Here is a 6,034-nt window from a genome sequence, read left to right as displayed (position 1 = left end):
GAAGGTTCTGTGCCCCAGTGTAGGGGAATGCCAGGGCCAAAAAGTAGGAGAGGGTGGGGTGGCAGGCAAGGAGAAGGGGGAGGCAACAGGGGTTTGTTTTTGTTGTTTTTGTTTGTTTCTTTGTTTCTTTGGAGGGGAAACTAGGAATGGAGAAATTTACATGTAAATAAAGAAAATATCTAATAAAAAAATCAGAACTTCTTTTACACTGAAAAAAAAATAACTTCAGAAATCCTCTTAAGGATTGGCTTACTTGAGAGATAATATGCATTTTCTCAGAGTTCCTGCCCATTATTAATCTTTTTGTTCTTTCCCACAGGGCAAAGAATTTGTGATAGCTATCCTATTTCTATCAAGTCTTCTTTTTACCAAGTGAGATATTTTAACATCCACACCATTTTTTAACATGACAAAACTATTAATCCTACTACTTTTATCTGAATATAATCTAATACCCAAGACAGGGTGCTAGAGAAGCCAAGAATAATTCTTCAGATCTCGTCAAATTGCACATGATATAGAAACAGAAAATTCTCCTCATTCTTCTATTTTCTTATCACTATGATGACATAATAAAGTCTGGTTCTTCCATAGGGAATAGAGGCTTCTTTATCTCACAGTTTTGCATACAGTCCTTGCCAGAATATACTTGGCAGTGTGACACCATGAGGGGACATTGGTCACAGGAAGCAGAATGGTGCTAGTCTTGCCATCTGCCAGCATTCAACCTCTTAAAGGTCCCAGCCCTTCTTAACATTGCTGCAGTGAGATCCAAACTTTTAAGTCATGAGCCCTTGGGGATGGACTCAAACAATATCCAAACCAAGGTTACTGCTTCTGTGAGGAAACACCATGATCAAAGTAACTTGTGGTAGAAAGGGTTTGTTTTATTCACAGGTCCATATAGCAGTATATGTTAAAAGCATTAAGGGCAATCTGAAACCTAGAGGCAGAAGCTGATGCAGAGGCCATGCAGGCATGCTGCTTACTAGCTTGTTCAACCTGCTTTCTTCTAGACCCCAGGACCACCATCCCACAGGTGGCCTCACCCACAATGCACTGCATACTACCACATCAATCACTAATTAAGAACATGCCTGACAGCTGGATCTTAGGGGGGACATTTCTGAACTGAGGCTCCTTCCTCTCTGTTAACACTAGCTTGGATCAAGTTGATGTAAAACTAGCCAGCATAGCAAGCAATCTGCTACCTCATCCAAGTCAGCCTCAGAATAGTCTGTTCTCACCTGCAAAGTTACATAATGAACACTAGAATAATTACTTGTTGAATGTTAGGTATTGCCCAATGAAAGAAAAAATACTTCTGTGACAATATGTCAAATGACTCCCTGCCTCCCCTTCATCCTACAACACATCAAGGATGGAGTTAAACTCTACCTGCTACTTCTTTCATGTTCCAGAAATAACTTGGTGTTGTGATGGTATTAAGGGATAGAACTTGGAAGAATTATTTACAGGTAGCCACCATTCAATCTGACTTCACTCAGTTCTCACCCTCCCTTCAAGTTCTACCTTCCTTCTCATGAACAGTCCAAACACTGTTGGCTTCTCAGAGAGTTGGTGAGTATTTCCACTTATTCCTGATGGACTCTAGGAGGGTTTCTAAAAGACTCAGTAATAAAGGCAGGAGGTACCTACAGGAAGGGCTGGGTAGACCTCCTTCCCTCTGAGTATCTGCTCATCTCCCCTCTCCTACCACCATTCATGTCATATCCCTGACACTCGACACATATAATGTCACCTATTATTTGTGACTTCCTTCTATCCTGAACACAGCTGTGCTTGCAAAGCACACACTTATTTAGCCAGGACAACAACATCCAGTTCAAGCTGTCTGAATATGCACTTTAGAACCATCTCCATTTATCTAGATGATGTCATCAAGTTACCCAATTTCTCTCTCTTGGGCTCATTTCTTTCCCTGAAAGGATTGGAACAATAGCAGCTACACGATAGTTGAATTACTCGTCTGGTACTTCACAATAGTAAGGACATCCTCATAGTTTTTAGCATCTTGCCATATTGTAATTCTTATTGTTATGAATCCCCTCACAGTTATTTTTATTCTTTCTGTCTTTTCTTATTAGTACTATATATAGTTCTTAGGGGAAATTGACTTTCATATTTCAGGGGTTTGGGTTGTTTTTTTTTTTTTAATTCTTTACTCATTGCAAGGTAATAGTAAAAAAAGACTTAGTGGCTGGCAAGAAAAGAAGGAATGCCACAGAGGCATCAAGAGAAAGGGAAAGAACAAATATTACAGAGTGTTTTAGTTAGAGTTGTATTGTTATGAATAGCCACCATGACCACACTAACTCTTATACAGGAAAACATTTAACTGGGGCTGACTTACTGTATAAGTAGTTTTTATTTGCCTGATATAGATGTCATCTGGGAGGCTTGCTTCTGAATAAGATCACCCTTCCTAGTTCTTTCTGAACTCTGGCTGGTTGGTTCAACTGAGCTGTTCTGGCCCAAAACTCCTCTCCAAGCTGACTGATTCAAACCATCTTCTTTCAGCTTCTCACTGAATTGCTCTGCTTGTCCTCAAACTAACTATGACCCTCACTGAACTACATGGACTCATGAATGAACTCAACTCTACTGTACTGTATTTACTGTACTGACTCCCAACTGACTGTACTTAACTCAAGTCCACTCAACTCAACTGACTGAACAGAAAGAACTAACACAATTCCACTCACTGAACTGCCTCACAATTAGCCATCAAGTTCAAACATGGTTGCTTCCTTCTATAAACTAACTTTGCCTACACTGTTGGGGATTAAAGATGTATACTGAAAGTGTGTCTGTATTTTAGCTAAAGTAGTCATGTTGCTGGATTAAAATTCCTCTATCATTTACAGGTTTACAGTTTTTGTTATGGCAGAATATAGAAAGATGTGATCCTGGAGAAGTAACTAAGAGTTCTACATCTGAATCAGAAGTCAATAGGGAGAGTACATTGGGGCTGGCTTGAGGTTCTGAGACCTCAAAGTCCACCCCTTGTGACACATTTCCTCAACAAAGTCAAACCAACTCCAAGAATGCCATGCTTCTAATAATACATCTCCCTACAGGCCTTTGAGGACCATTTTCATTAAAACTGCCACACAGAGAAATGAAATAGTAAACAAAACTAGTGCCCTTAACTTTCAGAAAGCCCAGAAATAATCTATAGAATCATTCTATTTTCTCATCTTTGCTCACTTCCAGTTAGGCTCCCAGTCCCACCAGAATCTCCTATGAGGCTCAGCAGTGGCATCTACTTTCACAAATCAGACAACATCTGCTCATCATCTCGCTTTACCTCGTCAGCTGTACTCAATGTGATGACACCTTCTTGACACTCTCCTCACAACTTAAACGACATTGCAACCTCTTGTGTTAGTTATGCATCTTTTATTTTTCATTCTTCTGACTTCCTTTTCTTAGATATTTCTCTCTCATCATCTTTTTCCCTAGGGATTTTTTTTCCAAAACCTCCTCTCTTCCCTCCTCCCCTTTTCTCACTTTAAACTTTCATAAAACTCATATGGAAGCTTCAAAAATCATCTAGACATTGAGGCCTCTAGCTTGAATCTTCATATTGAACTCTCATAGTGAGTTCTGGATGCATTTCTACAGCTCTACAGCTATGTAATTTACCTTTTCTGATTCTGTAGTAAAACACCATAACCAAAGCAACTTATAGAAGGAAGAGTTTATTTGTCTTATGGTTCCAGAGGAATGAGAGTCTGTCATGGTGGAAGACATAACAGCAAGTAACAGCCATGGTAGTAGGAATAGTAAGCTGAGAGTTCAACCCACAATTGCAAGCATAAAGTAGAGAGAACAAACTGGAAAGAGGGTGAGCCTTTAAACTCTCAAAGGCCACCCCCAGTGACATGTTTTCTCCATCAAGGTCATACCTCCTAACCCATCAATAGCACTATCAACTGGCAACCAAATACTCAAATATCTGAGCCCATGAAAGGGATTCTAACTCAAACCATCATACTACCTTATATTCCACTTTGATGCCCAAACTCAACATCTCTAAGAACAAACTTGGGATCTTTCCCCCAGTGTCTGGCCTTTAATAACTTCCTACTTCAATTACAGACATAAACAATCATCTACTTACACAAACCAAAACCTAAGAAATCTTCTGTGATACCTGCTCCCCACATCCAGCCAACCAGCAACCTCCAGAGTCTCTCTAGTCATCATCCATCAGCCCACAGCTCTTCTTCCCTTGCTTTGTCCAAGCTACCATAAGATCTTACTCCACTGCAAAATTTTCCAAATACTGATTTTCATCTTTCTAAAACTCATCTATATTGTTACTAGAATGAGTAAATCACAACCACACACATACACTTGCACTCACACATGTTCACACACACACACACACACACACACACACAATTACCTGTAGACTAAAGTCCATTATCATGACCCAAGATATTCAGATGTGTAAGAAAAACAGGAAAAATCATTGGGGGGGAAGGAGGCCTCTATTCTGGGCTCTGGTTGAAGTTGGTAAGAGTAGGTACTACAAACTAGTCAGGAAGTACAATGACAGACAGGAACTTAATGTCCTTACCTAGAAATCAGGATGTCCCTGGCTCTGCCCTGACCATCTCCAGATGCAGATTCTGGTTCCTGCTCTGGCCAGAATGAAGGCATGCTTTTAATCCCAGGAGACAGAGACAAGGAAATATCTGAGTTCAAGGCCAGCCTGGTATAGATCAAGTTTCAGGTAAAGTAAACCTTAGGTTCAAGCGTGTTGGTATATCTTCAATCCCAGTGCTCAGGAGAAAGAGACATGCAGCTCTCTGGGTTGTAGTCAGTTTGGTTGAGTCAGTGAATTGAGAGGCACAACAGAGAAGGGGAGGTTATGGCAGTTCAGTTTGTGGAGTTCAGAGGCAGTTATTACAGGGATTGTTTGACAGACAGCTTGCAAAGAGAACAAGCTAGACGCAAGTAGACAGAATGAGCCAGAGTGAAAAGGAGCCAGAAAATGAGAACAGATTGCCAGAGTAAGTTTGAGGCCAAGCAAAGCAATTCAATGAATAACTGAGAGAAACCAGATTTTATCAGTCAGCATGGAAAGGATCTTGAGTCAAAACAACTGAGTTGAACCAGCCAGCCAGAGTTTAGAAAGAACTAGGAAGTTTATTCAGTAGTAAGTCTCAGAGGCGGAAAACATTCTAAGCCGAGATTAGATTGCACAGAGGCTAGAAGCTTCCTGGACTAGACCTAGGTTAGTAGAAAGAGGCAGTATGTGGAGCGCTGCTGCCGTACCTTAAACATGGTGCCTGCCATTCTTCTGCTAAGGAAGCCTAGCAGATGAAGTCCTTATTTGGCAAGAGGGTTGCACCTACCAGTGGTCTGATCTTTCGTCATGAGGCTATAGCCAATGATAGCACAAGAGGTGGTATGGGCTCATGGGCAGTCCTACGAAGGGTATTTAAGCAGCACTCACAGACCATTCCAGGGCACACCTTCTACTATGATGTAACTACGAACTCCTGAGTAAACTGTTGCTGGAAGGAACTGGTGTGCTAGTCTTTCTTCCCTGCTGGTCAGGGTGATTGGCCCGGCACAACTGGTGGCCCGGACGGGGAGTTTCCTGCTAGATTCCCCCGAGTTCCAGAACCGGTAGCAGACAGGGCGATCGATTGATCGGTAAGTGGCCGGAAAGTGGGGCCCGTCAGTGGTAAGGTCCTTGGAAGGAGGCTTCATATATTAAGGTCCTCGGAAGGAGGCTTCATCTATTAAGGTCCTCAGAAGGAGGCTTCATACATTAAGGTCCTCGGAAGGAGGCTTCATACATTAAGGTCCTCGGAAAGAGGCTTCATCTATTAAGGTCCTTGGAAGGAGGCTTCATCTATTTAAAGGTCCTTGGAAGGAGGCTTCATCTATTAAGGTCCTCGGAAGGAGGCTTCATATATAAGGATCTCGGGAGTAGAGACAATAAAATAAGGTCTCCGGGTTGGAGCAATAAAGACCTGGGAAGTAGAGGCTA

General features: G+C 41.6%; 1 long non-coding RNA gene across 8 annotated transcripts in view; it reads right to left on the bottom strand.

Annotated features, from left to right (window-relative positions):
* The window catches only part of LOC116079942, a 28,158-nt gene extending 22,718 nt beyond the window's left edge, over nucleotides 1–5,440 (bottom strand). For 3 of the 8 annotated variants that reach the window (XR_004114233.1, XR_004114230.1, XR_004114228.1), the window contains exon 1: nucleotides 5,391–5,430. This is a non-coding gene — a long non-coding RNA (uncharacterized LOC116079942). Of the gene's footprint in view, nucleotides 1–5,310; nucleotides 5,362–5,390 lie in introns of those variants that run through there. The other 5 variants (XR_004114235.1, XR_004114231.1, XR_004114234.1 and 2 more) reach the window with 4 other exon arrangements.
* Nucleotides 5,441–6,034: the final 594 nt, after the last annotated feature.

Source organism: Mastomys coucha, unplaced genomic scaffold (assembly GCF_008632895.1).
Source record: "Mastomys coucha isolate ucsf_1 unplaced genomic scaffold, UCSF_Mcou_1 pScaffold6, whole genome shotgun sequence".
Taxonomy (NCBI): Eukaryota; Metazoa; Chordata; class Mammalia; order Rodentia; family Muridae; genus Mastomys; species Mastomys coucha.
This window is presented reverse-complemented; position numbering and strand designations above follow the sequence as displayed.